The sequence below is a fragment of the Dermacentor variabilis genome, chromosome 5, assembly GCF_050947875.1.
Source record: "Dermacentor variabilis isolate Ectoservices chromosome 5, ASM5094787v1, whole genome shotgun sequence".
Lineage (NCBI taxonomy): Eukaryota > Metazoa > Arthropoda > Arachnida > Ixodida > Ixodidae > Dermacentor > Dermacentor variabilis.
The window spans coordinates 143,602,275-143,611,921 of NC_134572.1; the positions used below are offsets into that span (position 1 = coordinate 143,602,275).

A 9,647-nucleotide genomic window follows, 5' to 3' on the forward strand; every position below is an offset into this window, starting at 1 on the left:
CTTACACAACAGGTATTCGACTGAACGTGAAAAACCGTGTGTTCGCGTCTTCACGACAGCACACCTTCTTTCTTCTTTTTTGTGTTTTCTTTCTGCATAGCACAATTTTTATGTTGTTTGACGTAAAGGGCAGAATGGGAACTCTGCCAGGAAAGGCAGGCCTTCTTTGTCGTTATTTTTTTTCCACTTCTTGGAGCGGGGACTTCAGTCGCAGCACATATAAAGCTTGGATGCCTTCATTGAGCCTTCCCCTTTCATCCGTATACACTCGCTTTACGCGTTTTACTTCTACTTACAGTAAGGAGCCCGTAGACACCTATTTAATGCGAGAGTGTGATACACTTCCATAGGCGGCGCTCCACGCGTCATTTCCTTTACGGCACGTTCGAAGCATACGGAAAAAGTTGTTTACTAGGGGCGACTTAAGACTCCACAGTCACACGTTGATGTACAACACGGCGCTTGTTCTTGCGCTGAAAGCCCTCGAAATATCAGAAGAAGAAAATGAGTATGCCCTTGAAAACAATAAACGTAAAGCAAATTGCTGCGCATGCCGGAGGGACACGAAAAGCGTACGTCGCAAGAATATTTCTTTGTCAGATGCTTGATAAAGTAAAGGTTTAACCTCGAGGCGAAACACTATCCTAGATGGAAAAGGCCATCCTGCAAGGAAATATTGTGAGAAAGATTGTAGCATGAACGCTCAGCACTCAAGCGTCTCAAAGCAAACATAAGAAGGCCCACTTACATCTTGTTCTCGCATCAAACAAGTGAATATTTTATATTCTACCAAAAATACCAAATAAGGCACTCTGATCGGTGGTTCCGCCACTGTGTGTATTTTCGACTAGCTTGCGGACTTTATTTCCTACTTAATTTTGTCGATATCTTTGTGTTTGAGGAGCGGTATCTCTTAAACAAAGGCTGTCGCGCACCATTTCTATATGCAATTCCTATAGAATCTGGCCTATGAGTATAGGGAGAATTTAACAGCTCGTTACTAATATTAAGCTCCTGCGTCGTCAGAACATCGCTAAGCCTGCTCACGCCTCAGCTACAGATTCAGGAATACATGCCGGTGCATTCCGGCGTTATTCACATTTTGCCTTCGTCGCGGCATGTGCACAAATTGTCCTGTCATCGTCGGATCACTTTCGTTTCCAAAGAGCTTGCCTCACGGCAGTGCGCACTCTGTACCGAGGGCGTCATTTCTGTCAAGACAGGCGTTCTACTTCACAGCCAGGATTTTATCCTATAAATCGCCCTACTAGCTTGCTGCAGCGGTAAATCGTTTTCCAACTTCTTTTTGATCATCATCATCATCATCATCATCATCACTTGGTTACGGCCACTGCAGGGCAAAGGCCTCTCCCATACTTCTCCAACAACCCCGGTCATGTACTAATTGTGGCCATGTCGTCCCTGCAAACTTCTTAATCTCATCCGCCCACCTAACTTTCTGCCACCCCCTGCTACGCTTCCCTTCCCTTGGAATCCAGTCCGTAACCCTTAATGACATCGGTTATCTTCCCTCCTCATTACATGTCCTGCCCATGCCCATTTCTTTTTCTTGATTTCAACCACGACGTCATTAACTCGCGCTTGTTCCTTCACCCAATCTGCTATTTTCTTATCCCTCAACGTTACACCCATCATTCTTCTTTCCATAGCTCGTTGCGTCGTCCTCAATTTAAGTAGAACCCTTTTCGTAAGCCTCCAGGTTTCTGCCCTGTAGGCGAGTACTTGTGTCGCGCATACTTTAACGCCTGGTACGCTAGCTTGAGCGGGCAGAAGGAACACACTAACGCAAGATGCAGCACACACGTAACATTCATTCAACAGGCTATTTTAGCAACAGGAACACACAGTAAGATTCAACGCTTATTACACACGGAATGCGTCCTCCCTTGCTAAGCTTTCCGCTCGGACTACCGCGTTTACTGACGTCTGTGGGGCGATCGTCTATACTCTATAGTAGGGGCGCTTACAGTACCGGTTCTGTTCGAGGCGGGTATCGGCGTCCCCCGGTCTGTGGTCCGTCGTTGTAATATGGTCGTCTTCAGTCGTTGCTGGTGTCTGGCGTCACCGATGCCCCGGCCGACGTGACGAAGGCACGGTCGCTCAGGATCTGTCGCGCCCAGGCAGGGCAGGGCTCGTGCCGGCTGGCGCACCCGGTGCGCGTCGGCCCAGCTTTGTTTCCTAGACAGGACGGTGACTGGCTGCAGCCAGTCTCTGCGCGTCTACTTTCTGCGGCGTAAAGTTTGAATATGGTCTATTCTAGAGTAGTCTTTACGGAATCCTGCCTGGTCCTTTGGTTGACAGAAGTCTAAGGTGTCCCTAATTCTATTTGCGATTACCTTAGTAAGTAGTTTGTAGGCAACTGACAGTAAGCTGATCGGTCTATAATTTTCAAGTCTTTGGCGTCCCCTTTCTTATGGATCAGGATTATGTTAGCGTACTTCCAAGATTCCGGTACGCTAGAGGTCATGAGGCATTGCGTATACAGGGTGGCCAGTTTCTCTAGAACAATCTGTCCACCATCCTTCAACAAATCTGCTGTTGCCTGATCGTTCCCTGCTGCCTTCCCCCTTTGCATAGCTCCCAAGGCTTTCTTTACTTCTTCCGACGTTACCTGTGGGATTTCGAATTCCTCTAGACTATTCTCTCTTTCATTATCGTCGTGGGTGCCACTGGTACTGTATAAATCTCTGTAGAACTCCTCAGCCACTTGAACTATCTCATCCATATTAATAATGATATTGCCGGCTGTGTCTCTTAACGCATAAATCTGATTCTTGCCAATTCCTAGTTTCTTCTTCACTGCTTTTAGACTTCCTCCGTTCCTGAGAGCATGTTTAATTCTATACATATTATACTTCCTTATGTGAGCTGTCTTACGCTTGTTGATTAACTTCGAAAGTTCTGCCAGTTCTATTCTAGCTGTAGGGTTAGAGGCTTTCATACGTTGGCGTTTCTTGATAAGATCTTCCGTCTCCTGCGATAGCTTACTGGCATCCTGTCTAACGGAGTAACCACCGACTTCTATTGCACACTCCTTAATGATGCCCACAAGATTGTCGCTTATTGCTTCAACAATAAGGTCCTCTTCCTGACTTAAAGCCGAATACCTGTTCTGCAGCTTGATCTGGAATTCCTCTATTTTCCCTCTTACCACTAACTCATTAATCGGCTTCTTATGTACCAGTTTCTTCCGTTCCCTCCTCAGGTCTAGGCTAATTCGAGTTTTTACCATCCTATGGTCACTGCAGCGCCCCTTGCTGAGCACGTCCACATCTTGTACGATGCTAGGGTTAGCGCAGAGTATGAAGTCTATTTCATTTCTAGTCTAGTCATTTCTAGTTGCACGCGAGGCCGGTGTTCTACCTCTACGCCACCGCTGCACCTCTTTTTCGCACATCATCGCACATGAAGGTTACTAATGCGGAGGATCTATAAATTACTGCGTTAAGATTTGAAATCAAAGTGGCTAAGAAAAATAATAAGTCACTCAAGGTAACTTCTGGCAGGGAAATTCGGAGTGAAAGCATTGTTTAGTGCATGCAGTTACCTGTCACTTTCTTTTCGTGCAGTAGAAAAGAAATACGAGAAAACGGGAATACAAAAAGAAACATATGCGATACTTCGTATATTGCAATTGCTTGGTTGTTCATAGGATACCATCTTCATGTGGGCACTGTCACATTGGCTAAACGGGTAGAGCTATTAAGAATCATCTACGGGAGCATGCGCACTGGCTTAAGGTCTCATTTACCAGTCATTCGGCATAACAATGAGAAAAAATGTGTTTATGGACTACTTCAAGAAAACGGCTCGTTCTTGTAGGAGCTACAGGGAACAACGAGCCCGTGAGATTAGCTAAAATTTTCTCGTATTCCAACACGCTGATTCTTGTGTTAGCAAGTCTTCTACGTCTCTGCATTGCAGAGGAAATCGTTATTTATCAAATGCGGACGTGACAGCCTGCCGCAAAGAGTGGCCCAGGAGGAAATGGTTCTTTTATGACCTCTGTGAAAATCCTCTTTCCCATATAATGCAGTCGATATGCAATAAAATCTGGTTGTTACCCAGCACCATACTAGTCGTTTTCACTGCGTCCCGTTTTTTCAGCTGCTCGATTTCCTTCTTTGTGTCTGTGCGTAGCGCATTAGCGCTGCTCCTCTGCACAACAACTCACTGCGAAACCTGGGTTGCATGCATGCTTACGGGCGGCGCTGTTGCAGTACACTGTTACTGTTATGGTCAAGGCAGTATTTCCGAACGAACGCCAGTTTTACGATGCTGTGGTGTCTCTGTTACAAGCAATGCCCTTTCTAAGGTCAGCGGCACCCGGGGTAGTGGTTCGCCACGGCACCCTCCCCGTCGGAGGCGGGTGTGCTTGTGTGTTTGCTCGCCGGACAGGAGAGTTATCGATATTGGTTGCTAATATATACACGACCATACAATAGTTGATAGGTTGTCTCGTTTTCGCAAATGGTTTGTGGAACAAACATCACCGGCACTGGTAGGCGAACAGCTCATCTCTAAGAAAGCACTCAGTGCAAGATCTCTTTTCGGTCTAACTTTTCCCTTTCTTGTGTTACTTTCCTTCTTTCTTTTTGTTTTTCTGGTAGTAGAATAAGCAACGCGGACAAATCCAGAATAAGCCCATGCTGCTTCCTTCAATCAGCTGCTGTGTTAGCTTCAAAGTTCTTTTTCCAACACACCACCTAACTTCCGCTGCGGCATGTTGGTCATACCAACGGTCTCTTCGTTTCAGGTTTGATCAGCAAGATTCCGCTTCTCCCCTCTCTCTGGCGCAATTCACAAGGCCGAACGTCTTTACCAGGGGGGGGGGGGGGGGGGGGTAGGTGCAACGGAAACACACCTCAAAGCCGGCGGACAGAGGGAGGGAACGTTATTGCTCTCTTCAGTAAGGTATGTAATCAGTCAGCCAGTACTAATCCACAGAAAACTAGCTCAATTCCTCATGAGCAAACAATCATGCCAAACAAAATCAGTCGAAGTTCGGCGCAGCGTCTTCTTTATAGTTGTCTCAGCCTCCCTCGTCAACCGATCTGGGAACCGCCCGACCACCGCGTTCTCCGAAGCAGAAAGACTCAATATTAAGGGAAGAAACTATAAGCGGAGATCATCCCATGAGATCGTACGTTATGGCAACCATTGATGAGTTGCAACGAGACTGTCGGTCTGCTTGAAGGCTTGAACTTGACCGTGCAATAGAGCATAGGCGGCCAGCCCGGTGTGCGCCAGTGAGTTAGCCGCTTGTCCTTGCGTTGCGTCATCTGGAATGATTCCACGGCGCTCCGCAGAAAGGAACAAATACGATGGCTGGTTGTGCCTTGTGTGCACTACTTTGTTATAGGTATTCTCTAGTGCCGTCGCTCTTGGCTTGTTCCTTCTGGGTGAACCATCTGAAGCGTACTGTGACGCACTCAAAAGTGCGCATGCCCTTTTAGCGCTCGGCGAATAGTAATTGTCATGATGTGCGCGTTATCGTCACGCAGCAGCGACAGCGTCGCTCATGGGGAACGGTCTTCTGAAGTGCGTGCCTTTGTCTGTTTGCGTCCATCGCACAATTACGTGTCTAAAGCTGCTGTTCTTTCATCGGGAATGGCGTGAACTGCTTTGAATGTACTACATAGGCTCTCGGTAGACTGAATTAATAGACATAAGTGCACGTTTGGGGTCGTGCCTCCAGCCTAAACAGCAACGTTCTTGCATTTCACGATGTGCGCTGTCCTTTGGATAATGCAAACACGGAGACTAATTGCCAGTACAGCGATTCGAACACACAAAAAAGCCTATAGTTTGTTTATTCCTTCTATTACCGATATAGACTGTGCTGTTGCGACCAAAGATGCAAACTTGCTTCCAACTTTCTATTGATTTTCCCATGGAAGATAAATGAGCTGTTGGGAGTGTTTCTGAGTTCCTGCTGTTTATTACAATCTTGTATTACAAACACTGGGCCACGGGGAAAAGCTGGAGCAATGATGGCTTCGACCCCGATGTCTCCCTCACTTTCTCTCCCTCTCTATCGCGCTCTCTCTCACTCTTCTCTGGCCGTCTGTGTCAATAATGTACGACGCAGTCAAATGAACGCACGTTGCCTAATTAGTGCTGTTCATTTTTAATGGTAGCTAGCACGCGCCTTTGTTGCCTGGATTTGTAGCTTTTATTTTTTTTGATAATTTAGCTGTGGATTAACGACCCCATTAATTTTACTCGGCAACGTTTTAATATAGTTTGCGATTGTTTGTGCTTGCGTACAGCGATACTTCGAACATTTGTAGGTGCTGATGTATTAGTATAACAGCTGCAAGTTGCCTAATTTGTAGCTTGCTTTTGTGACGGGCGCCAGAGGCCTTTGTGGAGAAACAAACAAATCAGCCTTATTTTAATTCTTTTTTTCTTGATCATTCAGGCACGGTTCAGAGCAGTCTTCACGCCATCGCTACAGCCGTGGTAATTAGGGATGGAGCGCTTCAGTGTTCTTACACGTTCCTCCAACTATATCGCCACGTGTCGCCTCTGCTGCACCGTCCCCGTCGCTCGTCGGCGCGCAAAGCTGTGAAGTCACTTTTGTCTTTCTTGAGGACGACCGGATTATGCGAACACCTTTGACTTGCTTAGGCCCTCTGCGTGTTTTCGCGAGCTCACCACGTCTTACCTCCCCCCACCTCTCTCTATTTCATCTCTCTATTCTCTCTTTCCGGTCTTCCAGAGTAGGGTAGTCAACCAGAAGCGTTTCTCGTGAGCATCCCTACCGTCTCTCTTTCCTCCTCCTCTTCTACATTGTGGAAGCAGCCCGTAACCCACTGGTATACACCAATAACATAGAACTGCTGCGTATGTTATTTTTTTATGATTTCTACGTGCGCTTGGTATTCCCCTACCTGCCACAACAGCACAGAGCCATATTTGCATCTTGTGGAGTCGTTATCATCTGTAGTACTTCATCTGTTTGTTAATGTCGCGGCTTACTTTTTAGAGCAATCAATGTAAATTATACTCTGTTTCTAATATGCAACTGAAATCTTCATGACGGCTTGTAGTTTGAGAAATTAGTATCACTGCAGAAAAACTAGTATAATGTTTAGCCCAAAGCACAATTCGATTTACTTCTGTCAGAATACGTTCTTATGGATAAAAAATGACGTTGCATCTGTGTGTTTGTCGTCAGCGCAGAACACTGCCTAACACGCTAACACCAAATTTTTCTTCAAAAAAGTGGAGTTGTTTTCAAGTCGCAATTCGTTATTTACCTAATCGCTTCGGAAAGAATCCATTGCCAGTGTGCACAAGAGGCTTAGGAACAGATACTACACTTGATCTTAGCCGAAAGGCCGAGAAGCGATGTGTGGCCACACATGTGCAAGTCATAAATACCAGGTTCTCTCGCCGAGTGCCATCCATGCGGTATAACCGAGCTCAGATTGGCCCACCTTGACTGATCAAATAGGGCACCACTGTAGGTTAAATGAGGCGTACAACTCCTGCGGGACCCGCCGTGGTTGCTCAGTGGTTATGGTGTTAGACTGCTGAGCACGAGGTCGCGGGATCAGACCCCGGCCAGGGCGGCCGCATTTCGATGGGGGCGAAATGCGAAAACACCCGTGTACTTAGAATTTGGTGCACGTTAAAGAACCCCAGGTGGTCGAAATTTTCGGAGTCCTCCACTACGGCGTGCATAATCAGAAAGTGGTTTTGTCACGCAAAACCCCATAATCCAATCTTTAATTTAACTCCTGCGGGGACGGTAGAGTATCCGTCTCCAGTGCAAGAGGACCGTGATTCAAATCCCGGTGCCGCGCAATTCTCCACCGGAAAATACAAAAAGAAAAACGTGTGTTGAGAAAATTGCACAAACAGGCCTGGAGTGCGGCCTGATCCCGGTGACCAGAACCGGTAACGCACTCTCTCACCAGAGCAGGATTGGCCACCCTGGTTCAGTACTTGGCCACAACCTCCTATATGAATACAACAATCAAACCCCGGCCCTCAGTCCCCAGCAGCCGCGAAGCAACTGACCACGGCGGCGGTCAGATCTGTGACGCTGCAGAGGGTGCTAAGAATACCTGGCTCCGGACAGGCCGCCATTGGAATCTGAACCTGGCAACGTTTAACGTTAGAACGCTATCTAGTGAGCCGAGTCTAGCAGTGTTATTGGAGGAATTAGAGGGTAGTAAATGGGATATAATAGGGCTCAGTGAGGTTAGGAGGACAAAAGAAGCATATACAGTGCTAAAAAGCGTGCATGTACGGTGTTACCGGGGCTTAGCAGAGAGACGAGAACTAGGAGTCGGATTCCTGATTAATAAGGAAATAGCTGGTAACATACAGGAATTATATAGCATTAACGCGAGGGTGGCAGGTCTTGTTGTGAAACTTAATAAGAGGTACAAATTGAAGGTGGTACAAGTCTATGCCCCTACATGCAGTCATGATGACCAGGAAGTCGAAAGCTTTTATGAAGACGTGGAATCGGCGATGGGTAAAGTCAAAACAAAATACACTATACTGATGGGCGACTTCAATGCCAGGGTAGGCAAGAAGCAGGCTGGAGACAAGTCAGTGGGGGAATATGGCATAGGCTCTAGGAATAGCAGAGGAGAATTATTAGTAGAGTTTGCAGAACAGAATAATATGCGGATAATGAACACCTTTTTCCGCAAGCGGGTTAGTCGAAAGTGGACGTGGAGGAGCCCGAATGGTGAGACTAGAAATGAAATCGACTTCATACTCTGCGCGAACCCTGGCATCATACAAGATGTAGACGTGCTCGGCAAGGTACGCTGCAGCGACCATAGGATGGTAAGAACTCGAATTAGCCTAGACTTGAGGAGGGAACGGAAGAAACTGGTACACAAGAAGCCAATCAATGAGTTAGCGGTAAGAGGGAAACTAGAGGAATTCCGGATCAAGCTACAGAACAGGTACTCGGCTTTAACTCAGGAAGAGGACCTTAGTGTTGCAGCAATGAACGACAATCTCATGGGCATCATTAAGGAGTGCGCAATAGAAGTCGGTGGTAACGCCGTTATACAGGAAACCAGTAAGCTATCGCAGGAGACGAAAGATCTGATCAAGAAACGCCAATGTATGAAAGCATCTAACCCTACAGCTAGAATAGAACTGGCAGAACTTTCTAAGTTAATCAACAAGCGTAAGACAGCGGACATCAGAAACTATAATATGGATAGAATTGAACAGGCTCTCAGGAACGGAGGAAGCCTAAAAACAGTGAAGAAGAAACTAGGAATAGGCAAGAATCAGATGTGTGCGTTAAGAGACAAAGCCGGCAATATCGTTACTAATATGGATGAGATAGTTCAAGTGGCTGAGGAGTTCTATAGAGATTTATACAGTACCAGTGGCACCCACGACGATAGTGGAAGAGAGAATAGCCTAGAGAAATTCGAAATCCCACAGGTAACGCCAGAAGAAGTAAAGAAAGCCTTAGGAGCTATGCAAAGGGGGAAGGCAGCTGGGGAGGATCAGGTAACAACAGATTTGTTGAAGGATGGTGGTCAGATTGTTCTAGAGAAACTGGCCACCCTGTATACGCAATGCCTCATAACCTCGAGCGTACCGGAATCTTGGAAGAACGCTAACATAATCCTAAT

The 9,647-nt window shown here is 46.6% G+C and overlaps 1 pseudogene; it reads right to left on the minus strand.

Moving 5' to 3' along the window:
* Positions 1–7,168: 7,168 nt before the first annotated feature.
* LOC142583786 (U2 spliceosomal RNA) lies at positions 7,169–7,379 on the minus strand (annotated as a pseudogene).
* Positions 7,380–9,647: the final 2,268 nt, after the last annotated feature.